General features: G+C 44.2%; 1 protein-coding gene across 21 annotated transcripts in view; it reads left to right on the top strand.

Moving 5' to 3' along the window:
- The window catches only part of RIMBP2 (RIMS binding protein 2), an 817,544-nt gene that overhangs the window by 248,968 nt on the left and 540,882 nt on the right, over positions 1-27,694 (top strand). Inside the window, exon 1 of one of the 21 annotated variants that reach the window (XM_077293304.1) lies at positions 6,218-6,564. The exons of the other annotated variants lie outside the window; for them this stretch is intronic. The gene's annotated coding sequence lies outside the window, so the exon portion shown is untranslated. Of the gene's footprint in view, positions 1-6,217; positions 6,565-27,694 lie in introns of those variants that run through there. 21 annotated transcript variants of the gene reach the window in all.

The raw sequence follows: 27,694 nt of genomic DNA, 5'->3' as shown, positions 1-27,694 counted from the left end.
CCTGAGTACGCTGATACCCCATATGTGGGGGGGAGCCACCGTTTGGGCGCTTTTGGCGCATGGCAGAGCTCGGAAGGGAAGGAGCGCTGTTTGGAATGCAGACTTAGATTGAATGGTCTGCAGGTGTCACATTGCGTTTGCAGAGCCCTTGATGTACCTAAACAGTAGAAACCCCCCCACAAGTCACCCCATATTGGCAACTAGACCCCAAAGGAACTTATCTAGATGTGTTGTGAGAACTTTGAACCTCCAAGTGTTTCACCACACTTTATAACGCAGAGCCGTGAAAATAAAAATTCTTTTATTTTTCCACAAAAATTATTTTTTTAGCCCCCGTTTTGTATTTTCCCAAAGGTAACAGGAGAAATTGGACCCTAAAAGTTGTTATCCAATTTGTCCTGAGAACGCTGATACCCCATATGTTGGGGTAAACCCCTGTTTGGGCACACGGGGGAGCTCGGAAGGGAGCACTGTTTTACTTTTTCAACGCAGAATTGGCTGGAATTGAGATCGGACACAATGTCGCATTTGGAGAGCCCCTGATGTGCCTAAAAAGTGGAACGCCCCCAATTCTAACTGAAACCCTTACCCAAACACACCCCTTACCCTAATCCCAACCCTAACCATAACCCTAACCACACCCCCAACCCGAACATGCCCCTAATCCTAATCCCAACCACACCCCTAACCTCAACACACCCATAACCCTAATCCCAACCCTAACCACACCCCTAACTTCAACACACCCCTAACCCTAATCCCAACCATAACCCTAACCACACCCATAACCCTAATCCCAACCCTAATCCCAACCGTAAATGTAATCCAAACCCTAACTTTAGCCCCAACCCTAACCCCAACCCTAACTTTAGCCGCAACCCTAACTGTAGCCCCAACCCTAACTGTAGCCCCAACCCTAACTGTAGCCCCAACCCTAACCCTAACTTTAGCCTCAACCCCAACCCTAACTGTAGCCCCAACCCTAACTGTAGCCCTAACCCTAACTGTAGCCCCAACCCTAACCCTAATGGGAAAATGGAAATAAATACATTTTTTTATTTTATTATTTTTCCCTAAGTAAAGGGTGATGAAGGGGGGTTTGATTTACTTCTCCACATTTTGAGAGCTATGATTTTTCCATATTTTGGTTCACAGAGTCATATGAGGTTTTGTTTTTTGCGGGACGAGTTGACGTTTTTTTTGGTACCATTTTCGGGCACGTGACATTTTTTGATCCCTTTTTATTCCGATTTTTGTGAGGCAGAGTGACCAAAAACCAGCTATTCATGAATTTCTTTTGGGGGGGGCGTTTATACCGTTCCACATTTGGTAAAATTGATAAAGCAGTTTTATTCTTCGGGTCAGTACGATTACAGCGATACCTCATTTATATCTTTTTTATGTGTTTTTATACGATAAAAACTATTTTATATAAAAAATTATTATTTTTGCATCGCATTATTCTGAGGACTATGACTTTTTTATTTTTTCGCTGATGGTGCTGTATGGTGGCTTGTGTTTGGCGGGACAAGATGATGTTTTCAGCATTACCATGGTTATTTATATCCGTCTTTTTGATCGTGTGTTATTCCACTTTTTGTTCAGCGGTATGATAATAAAGCATTGCTTTTTGCCTCGTTTTTTAAATTTTTTTATAGTGTTCACTGAAGGGGTTAACTAGTGGGAAGGTTTTATAGGTCGGGCCGTTACGGACGCGGCGATACTAAATATGTGCACTTTTATTGTTTTTTTAATTTAGATAAAGAAATGTATTTATTGGAGCAATATATATATTTTTTTTTTTTGGATTTTTTTTTTTTTTACACATGTAAATGTTTTTTTTTACTTTATAACATTGCCCCAGGGGGAAACATCACAGTATAGTGTCAGATCGATGATCTGACACTGTGATAGGCACTGCAGGGAGGCTTGCCGGCGCCTGCTCTGAGCAGGCGCTTACAAGCCACCTCCCTGCAGGACCCAGAAGGAGCCCCGCGGCCATTTTGGATCCGGGGCCTGCAGGGAGGAGACGCTCAGTACAAAGCGATCATGTTTGATCGCAGTGTTCCGGTGGTTAATGTACCTGGGAGATTTGGGGGTAGAAGATGACTGCGTATTGTGAATCACAGTGTCACGGGGGAACTGGGTAGACTAAGGTTGGTTACCCGGGCCCCTGCGATATCCCTCAGGCTAGGGAAACCCTGTCTGTCCCTTTCCCAGAAGTTACACTAAAGGTGTGCATGTCTGGGCCGCCAGGCCTGACCCTGACTCCTGTTTCAGCCCTAAGCTGAAATCACCACCCGCCACCCAGTGAAGAGACCACACACCAATCCCCACAGAAAGCACAGACAGGGAAAACTGAAAAACGCACCACGCCGCAGACAAACAGCAATACACTATAATGTACACAGGGCAAAACAAATACAAATAGGAAGGAGGAATATGACAAAGGATTATACACCACCAGATACGATATTCCTACAACAAGACCACCACTCCAGACCGGAATCACCAGGCATAAAGCACATGCTATAATCGGCGACACCCAAAGTCCAGCACGACTATTTAAAGGCCATGGGCGTGACCCAACCTCCAACCTGATTACCAGCTAGATTAACCCCGAGCAAGCTGGATAAAATCTAGCCGACGCCACTGAGCGTGTAGTGGACGTAAGTGGAATTACTGCTGTCTGTCGGACGCCCTAGTGTGAACAGCGTCCGACATGACACACAGATCTTCCATTTAGCCTGTGTATTTGGATCCCATAATAAATTAATTTGGTTGCCTTTGGTGCTGAAGAGGTTAATGACACTTTCTATCTTGGCGGGAAACCTGCAGCTCCATTTCAGCTGCTTCTGATTTGGTCATAACTCTTCCTTTAGAAACTGGCCAGACCCTCTCTGCTTCCTTGCTCTTACAAGACACTGTTCTGAATAGGAGTTCGTTGTTCCTATTGGAGAATTGTCTTCCTGTGCTGTGTGCTAAAGCTAAGTAGTTGAAGTTTGGAGTTATGGCATTCTGTAATTTGTTGTTGTACATGTTTGTTTATCTCTTGGTCCCTTTTCCCATTTAGTTTATTCTTCCCAGCCCCTATTCTCCTTCCTATTGATGGCTAGTGCTTTTGTATGATAGAGGTTTTCTGGTATCCCTGTTTTGTCTTTGTGTTTTGTTTACATTTCTGTCCCATGCCTCAAGGGGTGTGCGAGAGGACAGATTAGGGTTTTAACATGAGCATAGAAATGTCGGAGACTCAGGCCTCTCTGCCTTTAAGAGTACCCCCGAGGCAGAGTTAGTTAGTGACCCAACTCCAGGGACAGTTTGAGGCCCCTCTTCCTTTCCGAAGACCATCACAGCGTGACACGTTCAGCTTTCAGTCATAGGGGTGTTGCCACTGCAGCTGCAAGTCACTGCTCAGTACATACTGAAAGCCTTCCCTGGCACTGACTGACAGCTGACTCTAATGTTGAGCCTACTGAAAGTGCCAGGGGCAAAGTTACAGCTGTTGCTCACTATGTACTGAAGATGTGCCAGCCCACTTCTATGACTGAAAGCTTGAGGCTGCCTGAAGGAATATTTTTCATTTCCTTCGAGCAGTTGGGCTTTCACAGTGGGTGCAAAGCATCTTCAGAATGCGATTAGTCTGCAAATTAACCCTATATCTGCAGGTTAATATCATTTTTTGTATGACAGGTTCCCTTTAAATTAGTATTTCATTTAAGTTCATTATCGGATAAACTAAACTAGATAACGCCTAAATCCTTTTTGCCTCTTAATGAGCCGCTCCATCTATATGTATAGAATTAATATCTGATATGACATGAATTCTGAATGTTACCTGGACAGTCTGAGTTTTAGAATTATTTAAGGTGCTCTGAAAATTGTCTATTCTGCAGGCCCCAATGGATGTCAAATAGGTGATTGATATAGCCTGTGTAGACTTAGACAAAGAAAGAGCAATGTAATTGGTAATAATTGAAGTGTATTATGCAAGCTGCATATTCCCTATGGCTTTAACATCCAGTCTTGGTGAGAGTCCAGAATTATACATATCAGAAATCAGTGCGAGCAAGTGAGGACTGCAGCGTTTCTCTCCCCCAGGGGCGAGACTTCTACATTTCCCTCACAGTTGCTAGGCAGCTGACACTTACACTACATTTGAGTAGGCTTCTTCTGATATGATATGTAAGCATACAACATTGCTTATGGTGACCTGTTACCAAAGCCCGAGGTTGTAAAATGCAGCTTTCATTCTGTCTGTATGATACATCTGGAAAGCTGTCTGTTCTGCACGTTGCATCATTACACTAACAATAGTAACTTGGTCCCACATGGTCCAAGAAGAGGAAATGTTATTTCAAGGTCACGGACAGTACAAGTCTTTATTGATTTTAATCAACTCTCCGCAGCACAACATTTGGGCTAATGACTGTCCATCTTCTTTTCATATCCCGTGTCAAAAAATCCATAACAAGTGTCAGACGAGGGTAACAAGAACCCACAAATAACACTGACTCTGGGGGTCCCTCTGTTATAGCTACATGTAAATATAACATTATTCATTCACAAATGTACTTATACTTCTATATAATAATAAACTATTGCTCATATGGAGGGGTAGGCAGTCCACTCCTGCACAAAGGCCCACCAGGAGATACACCGGCTCCCCCAGTGGGCCAGTCCAAGTTTGTCGATGACAAGAAATCTGGATTCTTTATCATCTGTTTGATGGCTATATTGGGTTTTGGGCTTTTTTTAATTTGGATCTGTCAGATTTATTTTTCCTGAGAAGAATTGAGCAGCTTGCTATGTTATTCAGGCAGTCAAAGACTAACGATGGAAGTGAGGGCAGAGATTTTGTGTGCATAGTATTTCACTTGTAAGTACAGCTTTTTGATCTTCAGAGCTGCTGGTCTATCTGTAAGAGACTTTAAGGGTCTGCCTATTCAGAAAAACCTCTGTCCATGTCTATGGATACCATAAAGGAACATCCTCCCACTCAGGGTCCCTCTCGTTAGTGAGAGTGGAAAGATGCTGCACAGAGATCTCAGTTGACTTCATGCTGCATATGAAGCTTATAGCAACCGGAAAGCCAGGAGTCAGCAAAAGGGATCTGCCTCAAGAATGGGCTTCTCAGGTGGACACCACCTTTTAAGCAATTCTTTTGGAGACTGTGGAGAATTTTCTTTTTCAGTGAAGCGGCATATTCACAAACACGTCCTGCTGTGTCTTCTCCTCCCCCTCTCCATGTCTCCTTCTCTGGTGCATGTCACTCCTATATTCATGTCTGGTGCCTTCTGTTCCTGTTTGCATTAGTGTGGAAATGGAAAACACTCCTACAGTAAGACACGATCACGCGGCCTATACCTTGCACATATACCTTGGGAGCAGCAGCAATAGTGCGTCCAGAGAAATTTGTATTTTTTTCAATGACCAGCTAGAGATCCAGATCACTTACTGCTAATTATAAGTGATATTTTACAGTTAGTAAGAATCTGCCTGCATATGTATGAAAGGCCTGAGATTATCCTTTGTCAGCTCTTCATAACATTTGTAGTTTTAGATGTCATTTGAGTTGTATGAAAGATTTTTTGAAGTGCAAATCGTCTTCATTATATGTGTATCATTTTATTTTTTGTCCATTCTACTACAAGGAATGCAAAATGATTAAAATAAGACATAGAAAGTATTAGTGGACGGCCACAAGAGATTATTTTTTTTTTAGATCCAAAGTTTCAGTCTCCATTGTTTTCATTGGGGTTCAGGTTCTGGTACCTGAACCAAATTTTGGACTAAACTTCAGGTTGGGTGCTAGAACCCGAACTTCTATGAGTCCGGTCATCCCAAATGACAAATACTGATGTAAAATACTGAACGTGTGCATGTGGCCTAACCGTGTACCTAATAAAATAAATGCAGGCTGAAAAAATACACACAAGGGTTAATGCTCTGGAGTTACAAAGGAAGCAAGCTTGTTAGGTAATTAAATCTTTGGTGTGTTATCAGTCCCAGAACAGGCAGGGTTAAAATGATCTCTTTGAAAAAAAATGGTTTGGGCAGTTCCAGGTAATCCTTGTTAATACCCTTCTGCATCAGAGATCCTAAGCTCTTCATTGGCTGCAGCGTACGGTGGAGGAGAAAAAAAAAAGCTTCCCATATTTGCAATGGGTTGGTCCCCGGTGTGGGGCATGTAGGACCCCTTGTCAGTAGTGGATGGTGGTGGAGGTGGCGGTAAGGTGTGAAACCTAAATGGCTGTGTGTATGTATAGAAAAGGCCACAGCTGGGAGGCAGAGAGCTGAGAAATAGAGGGAAAAGCCATCTTGTGTGTGTAGTCCTGGGAGAGGGAGGAGGAGGAGGAGAAGGAGGGATGGACCACTGTCTCATAGGCTCTGGCAGCTGCTGCATGCATAGTGGTGCTTCTTTCACTGGCTTTCAGCAGTCATGAATCATTATGAGTCCAGTACAGGCATAGCTAGCACGCCAGATCAGCTGCTGGAGCCTCTGTCTGCTTGGATATAAATGGACACAAGACAGTGTCTCCTCTGCAGAACCCCCTCCAGTGCAAGGTAAGATGTCATTTCTGGACCCTCCTGCCGCTCATGTCTCAGCATTGTGGAAACTTGCCTGCATGCATCTTGATCTGACCATTCTGCCCCCATCCAGACCTGTAACCAGGCAGGGGTAGCCAACTTGGCCGGCACTACTGAGCCCCCTTACAGAATGAGCGGCCTCAGTAGTGGTGTGTGACACTATGGTGAAAAGCCCTGCAGTACTTACAGGGTTACGTTATCCCGCACTTTAATATTTTAAGATTGGAAGTAATGATATTCCCAGGCGAAATGTTCGGGTCCCTTACCCCACCCTGACGTCTAATATTACAGGATGGATTCCCCTTCTGTCCTGCCACCTTCTGTGATAGTAATAGTGACACACACTGAACAGGAAAGCCATAAAATAGGTAAACCCATGAGTGACCTTGAGCATGCCATGTTATCTCCTTTGATGCTGTAAAATTAGGCAGCAGCGGTTTAAGAAGGGTTAATAACCTGCATGAATAAATGAAGCCCTGAAATACACAGGCAATGTATGTGGAGCTCATTGATAAAGGCCTTTCCCTATACCTAGTCCTGGAGCTGGTATATTTGGGCACAGTGCTGAGGAAATCCCTCATGGCAGCTGACCATTAACCAGTTCCCTGCCTTGTATAGTGCCGTATGTTAAGCCTATGTGTTGGTTGGCGGTAGAGAATAGTAGCAATGTGTGCGGTATATTGATGCGGTCCCATATTACAGCACCATATACTGCACATCAGCGCTCCAGACCTCTCATTCATTGAACAGGCAGGCATGTTACTGTGGATCTTCTACGGGATGCACCTGATCTCGGTGTCAGCGCCTGCAGGATCAGCCTCCACATATATCTGCTTCTACCGGTACAAATAAGGAAATGCTGGAATTTGCCCAATACGCACCAGAGACATTTTGCCGAGCGAATGAGTTTTAATGTTGTGCCAAGGCGGACTGCAGTGTCTGGAGATGGTCCTTCTGTGTAAAGTTAGATATGGCTATCCCAAAGGTATGTTCCTGAATTGGGACCTGACACATCTGAACCAGCGGACTGTGGCACCAAGAAGCCACGTATTGTGCAGTCCTCTGGAGTTTCCTATTGAGATTTATTGATAACTAGAACCTGACGCAGAACGTGCGTTGCATGCAGAATCAGGATAGAACATTTTTCACCCAAAACCTAACAGTAAATTTTGGAAAACCTGGCATCAGTATTCAAAACCATATTGGTTGTTGTTTTTGGTTAGGAGCTTCCGTGGAGGAAGTTAGTAAATGGCAATCAATATGGATGCACTTCCTGCTGTACGTTTTACCAAATGGGAAAGCTGAACATTGAGAGGTACAAGATCTTACACATTTTACATATGGCTGCTGCAACAAAATAGGAAAATGCAAATCTACAAGATGTGAAGTTTGAAAAAGGCTCATACGCCGAAACGTGCGTTGGGGTGGGTGCACGCGGTGGACCGTGACCATTCATTGTGCCTTTGCAGGTAATACATATCTTTTTTCTATATAGTAGCTATTGATTATGGTATATTTTGTTTATAGGTAACAAAAATTGTTTTGGCTTTCTATATGTTCTTTATTTATTTCCCTGCCATGGCACTCTGTAGGAGTCCTTTGTTGGAACCTAGTTATTGATTAATTACATTATTGCATGGTCCACACGCCTGCACCCCCGACCGTTTCTTGTTGCACATTGTGACCTGAGGCTTTTCATCTTTCCCCTCCTGGCTTTCCCTGAATACCTTGTGTATATACAGTTAGGTCCATATATATTTGGACAGAGACAACATTTTTCTAGTTTTGGTTATAGACAATACCACAATGAATTTTAAACAAAACAATTCAGATGCAGTTGAAGTTCAGACTTTCAGCTTTCATTTGAGGGTATCCACATTAAAATCGAATGAAGGGTTTAAGAGTTTCAGCTCCTTAACATGTGCCACCCTGTTTTTAAAAGGACCAAAAGTAATTGGACAGATTCAATAATTTTAAATAAAATGTTCATTTTTAGTACTTGGTTGAAAACCCTTGGCTGGCAATGACTGCCTGAAGTCTTGAACTCATGGACATCACCAGACGCTGTGTTTCCTCCTTTTTGATGCTTTGTCAGGCCTTCACTGCGGTGTTTTTCAGTTGCTGTTTGTTTGTGGGCCTTTCTGTCTGAAGTTTAGTCTTTAACAAGTGAAATGCATGCTCAGTTTGGTTGAGATCAGGTGACTGACTTGGCCATTCAAGAATATTCCACTTCTTTGATTTAATTAACTCCTGGGTTGCTTTGGCTTCATGTTTTGGGTCATTGTCTATCTGTAGGATGAAACGACGACCAATCAGTTTGGCTGCATTTGGCTGGATCTGAGCACACAGTGTGGCTCTGAATACCTCAGAATTCATTCGGCTGCTTCTGTCCTGTGTCACATCATCAATAAACACTAGTGACCCAGTGCCACTGGCAGCCATGCATGCCCAAGCCATCACACTGCCTCCACCGTGCTTTACAGATGATGTGGTATGCTTTGGATCATGAGCTGTACCACGCCTTCGCCATACATTTCTCTTTCCATCATTCTGGTAGAGGTTGATCATGGTTTAATCTGTCCAAAGAATGTTCTTCCAGAACTGTGCTGGCTTTTTTAGATGTTTTATAGCAAAGTCCAGTCTAGCCTTTTTATTCTTGATTCTTATGAGTGGCTTGCACCGTGCAGTGAACCCTCTGTATTTACTTTCATGCAGTCTTCTCTTTATGGTAGATTTGGATATTGATACGCCGACCTCCTGGAGAGTGTTGTTCACTTGGTTGGCTGTTGTGAAGGGGTTTCTCTTCACCATGGAGATTATTCTTCTATCCTCCACCACTGTTGTCTTCCGTGGACGCCCAGGTCTTTTTGCATTGATGAGTTCACCAGTGCTTTCTTTCTTTCTCAGGATGTACCAAACTGTAGATTTTGCCACTCCTAATATTGTAGCAATTTCTCGGCTTGTTTTTTTCTGTTTTCGCAGCTTAAGGATGGCCTGTTTCACTTGCATGGAGAGCTCCTTTGACTGCATGTTTACTTCACAGCAAAACCTTCCAAATGCAAGCACCACATCTCAAATCAACTCCAGGCCTTTTATCTGCTTAATTGAGAATGACATAACGAAGGGATTGCCCACACCTGTTCATGAAATAGCCTTGGAGTCAATTGTCCAATTACTTTTGGTCCCTTTAAAAACAGGGTCGCACATGTTAAGGAGCTGAAACTCCTAAACCCTTCATCCAATTTTATTGTGGATACCCTCAAATGAAAGCTGAAAGTCTGAACTTCAACTGCATCTGAATTGTTTTGTTTAAAATTCATTGTGGTAATGTCTATAACCAAAATTAGAAAAATGTTGTCTCTGTCCAAATATATATGGACCTAACTGTATATTGTAAATTTTATTAGATTAAATAAAATTATTACTTTGCATCTAATGATGTTGGGTGTTTGATCGTCTGTTTTCTATGGTTATGTATTTTCGGTTAGCGATTATCCCATAGTATATCCATTATGGCCCATTACTTATTTTGATTTTATTTCATCTTGTAATCATTGTTATTTGGGCATGCTTCTCATGAAGTTGTGGTCTTTATAAGATGTGAAGTTTGACCACTGTCGGCTATAGTTTTACGCTGGGTGGGGAAGCCTAAGGTGGTACTGCATATATTACAGGTACTGTGGTGATGGATACAGAAAATAACTATATAGTCATTGACACAACTAAAGCTAATTACCAAAACTTCTAATATAGGAGGGCACAGCTCAATGAGAAAAGGTCCCAATAACTAAAAAGGCTACACAGACGTATCAACAATAGAATGTTAACCAAAAGCACAACTTAAAAACGGATAAAATTGGTCAAATACAAAAAAGACCCTCGCCCAAGCTCCAGAATCCAGTTACCCTTGACGGTCAGCATCCTCTCACGCCTGTATAAGAGTGAAAAGTCACCACTGGACACGTACTGCCAACCTCCGTACCATCCTGCTAGTGCATTGGTAATCCAACCTGGTCTTCAAAAATGTTTTTTTTTTCTTTTAAATAACATAAAGTCTCCTTTCACTGCAATTCTAAGACCGGTGTCACATGTGCGTATGTTTTCTCGTGCAACAGAATCGGGCCGATTATGCAAATGTCACTCAACTTAAACTCTGTCAGACTTTGATCTGAGTGTCAGTGCAATGTGATCAGATCTTCTCACATGAGAGAATCGCAGTACAGGTGCGGAGGAGACACAATAAGTAAATTTTCCATCTCCTCCATTGCCAGCATCCGCAGTAATCGCATTGCACTCGGATCACATCAGAGTGCAGTCCGATGTGTAACGCACACCCATAGACTTGTATGGGTGAGTGTGATCCGATTGTCAGATGCAATTGTGGCATGCCTAATCGGCATGAGAAAACAATCGCAGATCTGAGCTGCCCCATAGAATACCACTGGGCCGAGTGCTATCCGATAGCACATTGCATAGCACTCCGCCGTGATATATCCTCATGTGATCGAGCCCTAACCCAGCCTCCAGCAGTCTTCTCTAGATCTTCTCTAGATCTGCATACTGCTCCCCCAAACATCTTGTATCCTTACCAGATCCTACAGATTGAAAGTTTGTATTGGCAGAGCTAGTACCTAACGACTCTTGGAACTATGGTTTACTTGTCCTTACCGCACCACTAGTACAATCTAATAATACATAACAGATAACTTTTATCTAGATCAAAATGCTGAATTAGAAATGACACATCCTCAAGGCTGATAGTCCTCAATGGCAGCACATCGTGTCCGGGCCCTCAGATAGTCATCACATGGGGCCTCCATAGGGCATGAAAACCACAAAAAGAAGAAAAAATCCTCCAATATTCAAGAAAAAAACAAAAACAGGCAGAGATGCTTACCTGTCTAACTGGGCCTCAATACAATTGCACTGAACGGGTGCAGCGGACCCAAGTAAAATGGCAACTGCCTCCATAGGGCACCACTTTATGGAGATAACATATCTCCATAATATGGCATCTCATGAAACCTCTGCGTGTCTCTGCATGAAATCAAAAGCACAGAAAAGAGCAGTATGGCTCCAAACACTTCCAGAAGTTCCATGCCATGGCTTGACAGAAGTCTAAGCAACAGTTGTGCGCTTGTGGACCAGCTTTTAACTTAAAGGAGTATTCCTCCTATAAAGCTCATTTTCTTTTGTGTAATATACAGTTATGTAGGTTACTTTTTATATTTCATCTTCTGTATTGCAGTGAAATTGTTTCTGAAGTCCCTCTAATCTTACTGCTTGTTGCAGCAGGTTGCCATAGATTGTGTACTACTTTGCTCACTAAAGTTTGAGCATGGTTAGTATTGTCCTAGCCTGTTAGTGCTTTACAGGCAATTAAATAGATTTTATGCTTTCCATCATATCAGGAAAGGACACACATCCCTATATTTCTAGCATGTATCTGTGTATCTAACAGAGAAGTTTCATCCCTACCACAACCCTACCCAGGGGCGGACACTGACAGCTTGGGGCCCCTGTGCAAGAAATGCATCTTGGCCCCCCTCCTTCTATGGCGACAAAAGCTACATCTAATATATAAAGCTGATGTGTGTGTGTGTGTGTGTGTGTATGTGTGTATGTCCGGGATTGGCATCTGCACCGTCACAGCTACAGCCACAAAATTTTGCACAGTCACACGTCTGGATCCCGAGAGCGTCATAGGCTATGTTGTGAGGCGAAATCTTAACCCCGCGATTTCCAATTCACCAAAAATTTTGCCCCTATCTACATAATGGGGAAAAAGTGAAAGGAAAAGTGTTGGAGGCAAATTGACAGCTACCAGATGTGAACAAGGGGGACTTAAAGAGTGAGAGCGATGGTGCTAAAGAGTATATACTGTACAGTTGCTAAGGTGGGGCCCTGACATGGTATTTTCACCACACATGAGGATATGAACACACACACAAAATGCGCCACACACTACCACGTGCTTGAACACATATACCACCCTCAGCACACTTTTCACCACACATACACCAACCTCGCCACATAAAAGTCGAAACACAAAAGCCGCCACTCAAAACTTGCCACGCGCATAATTCGCCACATTCAAACTCGCCACATGCAAAACTCGCCACACGTGCTTAATTCGCCACATGCAAAACTAGGCTCACGCAAAACTTGCACACATGCACAACTTGCACACGCGGAAAAATTGCCACATGCACAAAAGTTGCAACACATGCAAAAGTTGCCTCACACAAAACTTGCACATACTCAAAATGCACCACACATAAAACTCGCCACGTGCAAAACTCGCGATGCACAAAACTTGCTGCACATAACTTGCTACACTAATCTGTCACATGCAACTCGACACACAAAAAGTTGCTACACACATGTCGCCACACAAAACTCATCTTACAAAAGTCGCTACATGCATGTCGCCAGACGCCACAAAACTCTCCCTAAAACACACACAAGTCTGGTATTATCCTTCAAAAATAAAAATTTGATTAATAAGCAGACAAACTACAAGAGCAACAAATGTACCATATAGGAAATACGGCAGCTGTCAGTCACATGACCTGTCTATTATGTGTATGTGTGAGCTAACGTATACTGCCAGGGGGAAGGGCTTCCTGTTTGCTGGGGATTTATCAGGCTGCCAATTAAGGTTACAAATACTGAGGTAAAAATACTGACCAAATAACGTGTGAACGAGGTCTAGTACAGGAGGAGATGACACACAGATATATACTATATACAGGGGAGATGATACACAGGTATTTACTATATACAGGAGCAGATGACACACAGGCATATAATATATACAGGCGTTGATGACATACAGGTACAGTATATACTATATATAGGAGAAGATGACACACATATATACTATATACAGGAGGAGATGACATACAGGTATATACTATAAAAAAAGAGGAGATGACAGATAGGTATATAGAGGAGGAGATGACATACAGCAGGTATATACTATATACAGGGAAGATGACATACAGGTAAATACTATATACAGGAGATGACATACAGGTATATACTATATATAGGAGTAGATGACATACAGGTATATACTATATATAGGAGATGACATACAGGTATATACTGTATATAGAAGAGATGACATACAGGTATATACTATGTACAGGAGGAGATGACACATAGGTATATACAATATACAGGAAGAGATGACATACAGCAGGTATATACTATTTACAGGGGAGATGACATACAGGTATATACTATATACAGGGGAGATGATATACAGGTATATACTATATACAGGAGATGACATACAGGTGTATACTATATACAGGAGATGACATACAGGTGTATACTATCTATAAGCGAGATGACAAACATGTATATACTGAGGGGAAAATGAAAGGTGTGAGGTGAAAATGAGAGGTGTGAGGTGAAAATGAGAGGTGAGAGGTGAAAATGAAAAGGTGTGAGTGCAAAATGAGAGGAGTGAGGGAAAATAGTGGAGTGATCAGAAAATGACCGATGTGAGGTCGAAATGACAAGTGTTAGGGGGGAATGAGAGGAGTGAGGGGGGAATGAGAGGAGTGAGGGGGAAAATAAGAGGAGTGAGGGGGAAAATGAGAGGTGTGAGGGAGGAAATGAGAGATGTGAGGGGGGGAAAGAAAGATGTGAGGGGGAAAATGAGAGGCGTGATTGGAAAATAAGAGAAGTGAGGTGCTATAACTAACCACAGATATTTACTATGCCCAGGCAACGCTGGGCTCTTCAGCTAGTATATATATAGCCACATGCATGTATATATATTATTAATCATTGTCTCCTTTATTATGTATATTGCCGTCCCTTATTATACAGTGCCTTCTCTTGTTATGTACAGGACCGTTCCTTACATAATGGATTATATAGAGCCTTGTTTTTTTATTACATATTGGCCTGTCTTGTTAGCTGTATAATGCAATGATGGCTGATGGAGCATGGGAAAGCTTCTTTTCTGTTGGAGAAGCTTTTGGACTGGTCGTCTGGTCACTGGCTCCTCCGACTGCAGTCATTTTATATCTAAAAAGAGAGGGAACTATGTAATAAAAGAGGGTGCTGTGAATAACAAAGATAACAAGAATACATTATGTAAGAGACAGTAAGTCCGCCCCTGGCCCTGCCCACTGCATTTTATACCATAAGCGTGGAAGCAAGAGGGAACGAAGGGGTAAGGCTACGTTCACATTTGCGTTGCGTCGGGCGCAGGTTCGGCGACGCATAGTGACGCATGCGTCATGCGCCCCTATATTTAACATGGGGGCGCATGGACATGCATTGTCTAGCGTTTTGTGATGCATGCCAAAAATGGACGCATGCGTCACAAAACGTTGCGTTGTGCATGCGTTTTGCATGCGTTGTGCGTTGCGTCGCCGACGCTGCGCCGCAAAACGCAAATGTGAACGTAGCCTAAGGCACTTCAATTTTGGGGGTAAAGAACTGGGAAAGTGGCCAGAGCGCTCGCAGGTAGTCTTATCTATTCTCCTTACCTGGCGGAGCAGAGGGAGACCTGACAAGACAACCTACACACGTACAACCCACCAACAACCCACCAATGAGCTTCTTGAGCTAGGAAGCCACAAACCTGATGAAATATGTGTCCCAGGGACACAGCTGTAGGAGCTTTTGGTGCCTTGCAAGGCAGGGCCAGTTTTAGGCAAAGTGGGGCCCTAGGCAAAAGTTTAAAATGGGGCCCTAAATGCTAACAAATTGCACCATCACACAGAAACATTTTGGTTGTAGTTACATGCGCCGATTTCAGGCCACTAAACGAGAATGATTAACAATATTAAAGTCATTCGCCGCTTGTTTCCGGCCACTTTACACTGGCTGAGGAATAATGATGGGGACAGAATAATCACTAGTAGATCAATCTGTCCACATACAGTACCATCTTAGCAGCATATCTGCAGTTTTCACCGGGCGATGTGCTGCTGAGAACAATGATTTTTGTTGCGGCATAAGGGTATGTGCACACGTAGAGTGGTCCACTGCGGATTTTTGCGCAGCGGATTTGATAAATCCGCAGGGCAAAAACACTGTGTTTTTCCTGCGGATTTACTGCGTTTTTTGTGCGGATTTCACTGCAGTTTTACACCTGCGGTTTTCTATTATGGAGCAGGTGTAAAACCTCTGCGGATTCCGCACAAAGAATTGACATGCTGAGGAATGTAAACCGCTGCGTTTCCGCGCGTTTTTTTCCGCAGCATGGGCACAGCGTTTTTGGTTTCCCATACATTTACATTGTACTGTAAACTCATGGGAAATAGCTGTGGATCCACTGCAAAATCCGCATCGTGTGCACATAGCCTTACCAATCCAATCACTCGATGAATATCTTGCATTTTGCACTCCCCCTAGTTCTCCATATAGTATAACATACTGCCATAGTCCTCCATATAGTATAATGTACTCCCCCTAGTCCTTCATATAGTATAATGCACTCCCTCTAGTTCTCCATATAGTATAACACACTCCCCGTAGTCCTCTATATAGTATAATAGACTCCCCATAGTCCTCCATATAGTATAATACACCCCCATAGTCCTCCATAGAGTATAATACACTCCCATAGTCCTCCATAGAGTAACACTAAACATGCTGGACCTCTCACTTCGTCCAGTTACCATGGGTGTCAGGACACCGAACAGTTCACCAATGACCCTAGTTATATAGCGCACATGATATTGGGTCGCGGTCTCTAAACATGCTGAACCTCACCCCGTTCAGTTACTGTGGGAGACCACACAGTTCATAGACTATCACAAGCACCAACAGTCAATGGCACCTTATGGGAGCTCCTGCTCCACCTGCTAACTCCTCATCAGTCCTCTCTCCTGGGGAAACTGTCTTACGGGGTTCACCAACTTGCCTGGCCGGCACATATCAGTCAGTCCAGAGCCACCGAAGGACGGTAGCTTCCCCAACACAGACCATCCAGAACCATAGTCTTACTGTGTGCTATTCAGGACGTCCATCCCACATGGGACCATCCAACACACTGGCATGTGCTCTTCAGGATTCCTACTCCCAGGAGATCCAACACAGGTTGTGCTCTTCAGGAAGCCTACTCCCAGGTCTTCCAACACAGGTTGCCCAGTGTGCTATTCAGGACGTCCATCCCACATGGGACCATCCAACAGACTGACATACGCTCCTCAGGACTCCTACTCCCAGGAAATCCAACACAGGAACCACACAGGACCCATGTGACCCACACCCTGGTCACATTATATACCCTTAACCACTCCCCTGGGTGGGAGTGTGGATGTGTGGCTAGTTTGTCCTGCCCATCTCACATAACTAGTAAGTCTCCCTTACTAACTATACACACTCTTGAGGGACTACAGGTCCCAGAACAACATTACATCAGACTTACTACGCAGACTCCCTCTGCGACACATATCGGCCATTCACAACACTGCCAGTCACTGTTTCACCACCATTATAACAACAGATATGCCTCCATGCATATCCCAAGGAGCACACACAGCGCCCCCTAGCTGCCACAGGGGTCACTGCATCACAACACAGATACGCATACATATACCGTACATGCAAACACACACATATACCATACATACACACAGATACACATACCGTCATACATACACATACTGAACATACACACACATATACCGTATATACACACACATATACTATACATACCCACATATACGCATACATATACCGTCATACATACACGTACTATACATACACACACGCATATACCGTACATACACAGACATACTGTACATACATATACCGTATATACAAACACACACATATACTATACATACACACAGATACACATACATATACCGTCATACATACATATACTGTACATACACACATATACCGTACATTATACACAGATACACATACATATACCTTACATGCATACACACATATACTGTACAAACATACAGAGGCACATACTCGTACCGTACATACATATACACACATACCGTACATACACACACATATACTGTCTTTTCATACACATATACTGTACATACACACACACAGTTATATACACATATAGTATACACATACCATATACACATATACATACACATATACTGTACATACATGCACATAAACATAATATATACAGTACATACAAATATATCGCATATACAGATACACACATATTATACACACAGACATACACATATACTGTACATGCATACACATAGATACACACACACACACACACTGTACATACACAGATGCACATACATACATCTACAAGCATATAAATACACACATACTAATCTTGTATATCAGGTGATCAGATGAGCCCTGGAAGAGGTCAGTTCAGTTGGAGAGGGCTGCAGAACTCACTGTGGGGGATGGGGCACAGAGCAGACAGGACTGATATCAACCCCCTGGTGCTGCCGTGTTGTCCCGTGCAGTGAGCTCCTCCCCCATCTCTTCACAGTGAGCCTGCTGGGAACAGAACAGTGGAGGGAGCAGATATACAACTTAAGTCCTGCTCTTTCTCCTCTGCTGTCCCTGACTCCCTGTGTGCTGTGCGGCGGGGCCCCTGACTGTAGGTGAGTACTCACCAGTCTCCATTGGGACGCACCATGCAGGTGAACAGAGAGACAGCAGCCAATGAGCGCTCTCCTCAGTCTGGTGAGGAAAGCGTTCATTGGCCAGCGTCTCTCCCTGCATGACACGCCCCCTTTTGAACTCCTGCACTCCGTGTGCGCTCTCTCCTTGGCACTGGGTGTTAGAATGATTACAGGAGGGAGTGAGAGGGGCCTGATGCTACATGATACGGGGTCTGCCTGCAGTGACCACCCTCCACCTCTCGGCCCCAGAGCAGTGGCACCAGCGGTACGTCCACCCCTGGCTGGGGGCCCCTAGGGCAGCGGGGGCCCTAGGCAGCTGCCTAGTCTGCCTGCCCCTAACGCCGGCCCTGTTGCAAGGTCACTAGCATCGGAGGAAAAATGTAGATTCAGAAGCCAAGACTATTAGGCAGGTGGGCTGGATCAGGACTACTACTGTAAAAGATTAAATAGATGTTAGAAACGCATGATGTGAAAGACTAGACAAATTTTTTGCAGAAAATGAAAACACGTGAGCATTGAACATAGGATTCTGAGTGCTTACAGGTAATCTTACCTAGTTTCCATCATTGTAACAGGAGTCATATGCCCACTTTAGCTTCTGCACAGAAAAAGTATTGGTAAATGTGAGGGTTAGAAAAGGAGGAAGGAGCCTGCAATCAAAGGCATGGAGCATACAGGAGACATGATTCTGAAACTTAATTAAAGAGAACCTGTTACCAGGTTCTTGGAATTAGGGGGAGACCCAGCAATCACTCAGTGATGGCATATCCCAGTCATATACCATAATTTACTAAGGTAAGAATGTCCCTTTAAACTTCTACTTCACTGAAGGGAAGCTGTCAGTGGGTTTTTAATATGCAAATTGCCTCTTCTGAGAAAAAGAGGACTTAACTCTATAGCGCCACCTGTTGGAAGTAGCGATCCTACCAGTCACAATCAACCCTCTAACGAGTTGTGCAATATGACTTAGGATAAAAGCCAAATCAGTATCTCAATTCGCAGACACGGTGTTTCGGGCTGTTGGCCCTCGTCAGTGCGAAGCATGAGAACTGATTTGGCTAGGTGAGAGGCTCTGGACTGGGGTCTAAGGGGTATCGTTTCTCCTTATGGAGAGTGACATACCATCTCTGGCTTGTCAAGGTAAGGAGGCTTATTTGCCATACAATGCTCCTCTGGGAAATTAAGTGGGTTTTTAGACACTGAACTAATATTATCCTTGTAAAGCATCTGAGATGTTGATGACATCCATCCCTTTGTATTATAAGTCCATTAGTCCATTCTAGAAATCCATTGGTGAATGTTTATGCAAATGATCTCCCATGTACAGGGGGCTTTTCCTGCTCTTACAGCTCTCCAGCCTCCAGTCAGTGACTGACAGTTCACTATTCTCTGTGAACTGCTCCCCTACCTGAGATCTCGTGTAGGCACCTCATTCCCAGGGGTGACAGTAAGGTCCAGATAACATTGCGAGAGCCAGACTATGGATCTGTGGGAGAGTGGATCACAGAGAATACTGAACTGTCAGGAGGCCGGCGGCTGGATGAGATGAGAAAAAAGGAGAGAAGCCGGAAAGCTGTAAGTGCTGGCAAAGACCTCTGCACTTGCAAGCTCATTTGAATAAACATTCATTGAACGGTTTATAGGGAATGGAGAACAATCTTATAATACAAAGGTATGGATGTCATCAATAGTTCAGATGTTGTACACATATTACGCTAGTTTAGGGTCTAAAACCCTACTGACAGGTTCCCTTTTTTAATAGGGATATGCTTAACTTTAAAAAAAAATATGCCTAAGCACTACCAGGCATGTAGTTGCTTAGAGAGGCAGCTACATGCCTGTTGTACCGAGCGCCAGTCATTGACCGCTCCTGCTGGAGGTTCAGCTGCACCCTGTCTAGAGAGCAGGGATTTCTCTTCCTGTTGATAGGGCGCTGACTTCTAGCATCATGCTGATTGACAGCTAGCTTCCCCCAATTAGGGAGTTGGGAACCGGCTGTCAATCAGCGTGACATCAGTAGAAGTCTGGCACCACTCTGTGACAGCGGCGCCGAGCACAACAGGCAGGTAGGTAGCAACTACCTGACCATTAGTTCTTAGGCATTTTTCTTAAGCTCTAAATTGACATTTTTATCTTAGTAAATTATGGTATATGACTAGGATATGCCATTATTTAATAATTGCTGGGTCTCCTACCATAACACTGTTCCAATGATGTGCATTTTTCACAGTTATTCCAGCACACCAGGTCTCTCTGACTGTTCAGGGAACTGCAACTGGTGCCATTAGCCTAAATAGAAACTCCATGCAGATGGGGTTGGGAAAGCCTTTTTGCAGAAGAAAAACCATCAAGCAGAAGCAGCATTGAAGCAGAGATGCTGTCTTAAAGGAACCTGACACAACCACACATGCTATTTACCTGCAGATATAGGCAATATTCAGGTAAATAGTGTATAAATCCTATTTAACTGGCTTAAAAGAGCAGCGGCTACAGGGAGAAAATTAAGCTTTTATTTTTCCTGCAGTGTCTAAATATCAAGGTGGTGAAGGGAGTGGTTACAGTGGACCGCTCAGTAAACAGTGAGTGCGCTGTTATGATTCCCCGGCACTTTCAATGTCAGCCTTACTGTGTAATGAGTGAGGACTGTAACTGCTTCCTGCACCACCCCGATGAGTGGAAGCGAGTGGCTGTAGGGAGAATAAAGCTTTATTTTCTCCCTGTAGCCGTGGCTCCAGCAAAACTGCTACATCGGATTTAAACGCTACCATACTGCACCGTACCCCTTTATCTGCTGGTAAGTAATTATTCTGGAAATGAAAGGTACCTTTTAATTAGCAGGACAATGAGGACCCCAGAGGACAGAATGCCAGCAATCATTAAGCGATGACATATCCTGGCAATATTCCATCACTTACTGAGATGGGAATATCTCTTTTAGGTTTTCTTGAAAGTTAAAAAGGATCTATCACTACTTCTGACATGTCTGCTTTAGTAGATATATTCTTAATGCAATAACAATCGTGAAACATTTGTTATTAGATCTCTGCATTCTACCTCTGTTCTTCCTCCTAGCAATGTATGCATAAATTAACATTTGGGTGCTACCCATTGGGATGTGCCACACAGTCTGACATTGTCCGGCCACTGGTGACTCTGAGTCTGTAGGGCCACAACCCTTTTACAAAGACATTGATAACACCTACGTTTTATTGTTGTTCATACATTTTCAAATTTTCAACACAGAAAAGTTCTGAGAACATACTGTATGCCCTGAATTTTTAGGAAATGCAAGGAGTGACTTACTAGTAGTAACAACAAGTGGGTTTTATATGCTTTCAGTTATTTCCTGCTTACTACAATAATATTCTGATGCTAATTAAATGAATATTCTCAGTTCCTATCATATAATACACCAATAACCAACATAGCAGGCTTGATAAAGTGTCCCTATTTGCTTACCATCGTCTCAGTCACACCATGGTTTAGACAACATTACCAGTTCCTATAAAATAGCCCCAATGTGCTGAGGACAGGACTAGGACTATCACCTAGATCAGTGATGGCAAACCTTTTAGAGACCGAGTGCCCAAACTGCAATCCAAAACCCACTTATTTTTCGCAAAGTGCCCTGAATACTGAGGTTTTAGTTTAGAAAGACAACTCGTACATTAGCATGCTATAAAGTCAATATCAAAGAGCTTGTAAGTGCTGCACTTCAAACCTAAGATACTAACCACCAATTATAGTGAAGGTCTGTTCTTGAGAATGGAGAGGATTTTTAATCAAAAGTGAAATTGAAAAGTTGTTTTTACAATCTCTTTGCAATTGTAACCCTTTATCATGATGAGAACAAACCCTTTAAGGCAGGGATATCAAACACACAAAGGGACAAAGTTAAAAGCATACAGAAAGTTGCAAGTCAACCTTAATAATTGTTAAAGAAAGTCTACAATTGAGGAAAATTTTCCTTATCAAATAAAACAATTAACTTTTGGAATTCTAGTGGAATAATATACTATGTTATCTAACAGCAGTAAAATGCATATGACCCAATGTCCTAATTTAAATATGAAATAGCAAAGGATAAAAAACCTTGAATAAAACAGATAAAGTTTGATGCAATTATGCAAACAAAAGTGCTCACAAATACAGTATGATACCCCCACAGTGAACTCCTCCACATGCACAGTAAAGGTACCGTCACATTTAGCGACGCTGCAGCGATCTCGACAACGATGCCGATCGCTGCAGCGTCGCTGTGTGGTCGCTGGAGAGCTGTCACACAGACAGCTCTCCAGCGACCAACGATGCCGAAGTCCCCGGGTAACCAGGGTAAACATCGGGTTACTAAGTGCAGGGCCGTGCATAATAACCCGATGTTTACCCTGGTTACCAGTGTAAATGTAAAAAAAACCAAACACTACATACTCACATTTCGGTGTCTGTCGGGTCCCCCGGCGTTCTGCTTCCCTGCACTGTAAGCGCCGACCGTAAAGCAGAGCGGGGAAGCAGAATGCCGGGGGACGCGACAGACATCGGAATGTAAGTATGTAGTGTTTTTTTTTTTACATTTACACTGGTAACCAGGGTAAATATCGGGTTACTAAGCGCGGCCCTGCGCTTAGTAACCCGATGTTTACCCTGGTTACCAGTGAAGACATCGCTGAAACGGTGTTACACACGCCGACTCAGCGATGTCTGCGGGAGATCCAATGACGAAATAAGGTGCAGGCCTTCTAGCTCCGACCAACGATGTCACAGCAGGATCCTAATCGCTGCTGCGTGTCAAACACAACGATATCGCTATCCAGGACGCTGCAACGTCACGGATCGCTAGCGATATCGTTGTTAAGTTGTTCAGTGTGAAGGTACCTTAAGACCCTACAATACCCCCTCCCTCAGTTCTCCCCAACAAAGAATGGTGCCTCCATCCTAGTATGACTCTCCAACTGTAATCCCCACACAGCCCTCCATACAGTATAACAGGCACATAAAGTCCTCAATACAGTACAATGGCTCCACATAGTCCTCCATACAGTGTACTGTCCCCCACATAGTCCTGCATAAAGTGTAATGGGCCCCACATAGTGCTCCATGCAGTATAACAGCCCAACACGATGCTGCATACTATAAAATGGCCTCACATAGTGCTCCATACTGTATAATGGCCCCACACAGTGCTCCATACTGTATAATTGCCCTACACAATGCTCCATACAGTATAATGGCCCCACACAATGCTTCATACTGTATAATGGCTGTCATGAATCCCCAATGGCTAGGGATAGCACAGGATAAGCAAAGTATAATAAATATCGGACGAGCTCTAGGGTGATGGAACCTGGGCTGACCGCTGCCCTACGCCTGACAAACGCAACTAGAGATAGCCAGGGAGCGTGCCTACGTTGGTTCTAGACGCCACGCACCAGCCTAAGAGCTAACTAGTACTGCAGAGAAAACAAAGACCTCACTTGCCTCCAGAGGAATTAACCCCAAAGATATAGTTGCCCCCCACATGTATTGACGGTGAAATGAGAGGAAGGCACATACATAGAGATGATGTATATAGCTTTAGCAAATAGAGGCCCGCTGAAAACTAGAAAGCAGAATGACACAAAAGGGGACTGAGCGGTCAGCAAAAAACCCTAATCAAAAAAAACCATCCTGAGATTACAAGAACCCATGTGCCAACTCATGGCACATGGGGAGAACCTCAGTCCACTAGAGCAACCAGCTAACAAAGAGACATTCTAAGCAAGCTGGACAAAAAAACCAAACAACTGAAAATCAGCACTTAGCTTATCCTGAAAGATCTGGGAGCAGGTAGGCAGGAACCAAACAGAGCACATCTGAACACATTGATAGCCGGCAAGGGAAATGACAGAGAGGCCAGGTAAAATAGGAAACACCCAGCCTCTGATGGACAGATGGAGACCAAAGGCCGCAACCCACCAAAGTCACCCAGTACCAGCAGTAACCACCAGAGGGAGCCCGCAAACAGAATCCACAACAAATGGCCTCTCTCAATGCTCTATATTGTATAATGGCCCCACGTGATGCTTCATACTATATAATGGCCCCACATAGTGTTTCATACTGTATAATGTGCCCACATAGAACTCTATACAGTATAATGGCCTCACATAAAAAATATCATATATGCTCGTGTATAAGCAGACCTGAGTATAAGCCGAGGCACCTAATTTTGCCACAAAAAAACTGCAAAACGTATTGACTCGAGTATAAGCCAGGTATGCATTGTCCCCTAATCTGGTATGCATCGTTCCTCATCCCCACCCTTGTCTGCATGGCTCCTTATCCCCATCCTTGTCTGTATGGCTCCTCATCTCCATCCTTGTATACATGGCTCCTTATCCCCATCCTTGTCTGCATGGCTCCTTATCCCCATCCTTGTATGCATGGCTCCTTATCCCCATCCTTGTGTGCATGGCTCCTTATCCCCATCCTTGTATGTATGGCTCCTTATCCCCATCCTTGTATGCATGGCTCCTTATCCCCATCCTTGTATGCATGGTGCCTTATCCCCATCCTTGTATGCATGGCGACTTATCCCCATCCTTGTATTCATGGCGACTTATCCCCATCCTTGTATGCATGGCGACTTATCCCCATCCTTGTATGCATGGCTCCTTTTCCCCATCCTTGTATGCATGGTGACTTATCCCCATCCTTGTCTGCATGGCTTCTTATCTCCATCCCTGTCTGTACGGCTCCTTATGCCCATCCTTGTATGCATGGCTCCTTATCCCCATCCTTGTATGCATGGCTCCTCATCCCTGTCCTGGTATAAGTGGTTCCTCATCCCTATCTTTGTATGTATGGCTCCCATGAGAAAAGCATAAAAAACCCCAAACATCCAACTTACCTTCCCTGTGTGCCCTCGCAGCATCTTGTTCCTGTGCCAGCAGTATCTGCTGCCGAGCGATCACGTGTCCCTGCTCATTAAGGTAATGAATATTCACCTTCCTCCAAACCTTGGGAGTGGAGAGCGGTAAATATTTATTACCTTAATGAGCGGGCACCCGTGATAGCCTGGCAGCTGCAGGAAGCCGGCTGCTGCAGCTGACACTGTGCGCACTATATGAGAAATGAATATTCACTGCCAGTGCAGTGAATATTCATTTCCCATTAGCAGCGGGCACAGACTTTAGCCACAGCCGCCGGCTCCTGCCTCCTGTAAAGCGCTGCTCCTCCGCTCTCCTCCCCCACCGTCTTCTCGGTCCATGACTCGTGTATATTATTATTATTATTATTATTTATTGTTGTAGCGCCATTTATTCCACGGCGCTTTACATGTAAGGAGGGGTATACATAATAAAAACAAGTACAATAATCTTAAAAAATACAAGTCATAACTGGTACAGGAGGAGAGAGGACCCTGCCCGCGAAGGCTCACAATCTACAAGGGATGGGTGAGAATACAGTAGGCGAGGATAGAGCTGGTCATGCAGCGGTTTGGTCAATTGGTGGTTACTGCAGGTTGTAGGCTTGTCGGAAGAGGTGGGTCTTCAGGCTCTTTTTGAAGGTTTCGATGGTAGGTGAGAGTCTGATGTGTTGTGGTACAGGGTTCCAGAGTAGGGGTGATACGCGAGAGAAATCTTGTATATGATTGTGGGAAGAGGAGATAAGAGGGGAGTAGAGAAGGAGATCTTGTGAGGATCGGAGGTTGCGTGTAGGTAAGTACCGGGAGACGAGGTCACAGATGTATGGAGGAGACAGGTTGTGGATGGCTTTGTATGTCATGGTTAGGGTTTTGTACTGGACTCTCTGGACAATGGGGAGCCAGTGAAGGGATTAACAGAGTGGAGAGGCCGGGGAGTAGCTGGGGGACAGGTGGATTAGTCGGGCAGCAGAGTTTAGAATAGATTGGAGGGGTGCGAGAGTGTTAGAGGGGAGGCCACAGAGCAGGAGGTTGCAGTAGTCAAGGCGAGAGATGATGAGGGCATGGACTAGGGTTTTTGCAGATTCTGGGTTGAGGAATGTACGGATTCGTGAAATATTTTTGAGTTGAAGTCGGCAGGAAGTGGAAAGGGCTTGGATATGTGGTTTGAAGGAGAGATCAGCGTCAAGGATTACCCCAAGGCAGCGAGCTTGTGGGACTGGGGAGAGTGGGCAGCCATTTACTGTAATGGATAGGTTCGTTGGGGGGGTCACGTGAGATGGGGGAAGGATGATGAATTCTGTTTTGTCCATGTTAAGTTTCAGAAATCTAGCGGAGAAGAAGGATGAAATAGTGGACAGACATTGAGGGATTCTGGTTAGTAGGGAGATGATATCTGGTCCAGAGATGTAGATCTGTGTGTCATCAGCATAGAGGTGATACTGAAAGCCATGAGTTTCTATGAGCTGTCCCAGGCCAAAGGTGTAAATGGAGAAGAGCAGGGGCCCTAGGACTGAACCTTGTGATGCCGAGGGGGGCGTTTACAGCACAAAAAAAGTGTTGAAAAATTCAGCTTATACATGAGTATATACGGTAACTACTCACTTCTGCCCCTTCCAACACTGATCTGATCTCTACATATATCCCAATCCTACCTGTGGGCACTAGTCCGGCTACTCTCCTTAGCGTGCCTGCAGATTGATGGGAGAATGCATGACCTGATGGGATGGCATGCGCGCAGAGGAAAGTGGCCACAGTGCTAGTGATGAGGGAGATGGCGAGGGGGTTGAGAAGAGTGGTGACAGCACTAGTCATTAGGAGATGGCGTGCATGTCCACCGGGAGGGCTGTGCATGCCCCCTCTGGCACGCATGCTATAGGTTCGCCGCCACTGACCTAGTTGTTCCAGTTCTAAGACCTTATTCACATTAGAAGAACCTATGGCTGCTTTTTTTTAGCACAAGGTTAGAGGGGGCATGTTTTTGTAAAGCTGGGAAATTTGCATAACCTGGCCTTTCCTAACGATGAAAGTGAGCAAGCCGTAACCCTAACAGGCTAACTAAGGTATGAAACCTAGGTCAAACTTATCTGAACACACAAATCTCCAAGGGTGTGCAAACTTTTGTCAGGAATCCCACCGCGCTACCACCAATATGTCACAGTTCACGGGGAGGATACCATTATCATCCCCACCAGTCACACCAATTTGTCACAAACAGGGGTTGTTTGGTTGCCCCTGGTTCTTTCTGAAGGGGATTTATCTATATCCCACTTCCCAGTTCCAGTTTGGAACTTGCAGCTCTCTGGCGCCCCCTTACCCTCAGGTCAGTCAGAGTACTGCACCTTGGGTAATTAGTTGCCAGAAAGGCTGCCTGCTATGTACTGGCTATTGGGCACGCTGCAGCAAGGGTGATATAACTACTCAAACTCAGGCGGGAACAATAATTATCCACACCATCGGTTGCTACAAAGCCTCCCAATTGCAGAGGACAAATCCACTGCCACCAGCTCCGATTTCTTAATTATTAGCGGGTCCGGAGCCAACCCAGGTTAGTAGCATAATTCACTTCAGAGAACGTGACTTTACGTTATAGAGCAAGGAG

Source organism: Ranitomeya variabilis, chromosome 1 (genome assembly GCF_051348905.1).
Source record: "Ranitomeya variabilis isolate aRanVar5 chromosome 1, aRanVar5.hap1, whole genome shotgun sequence".
Taxonomy (NCBI): domain Eukaryota; kingdom Metazoa; phylum Chordata; class Amphibia; order Anura; family Dendrobatidae; genus Ranitomeya; species Ranitomeya variabilis.
The sequence above is the reverse complement of the archived record's forward strand: the minus strand, read 5'-3'. Positions and strand labels throughout refer to the sequence as shown.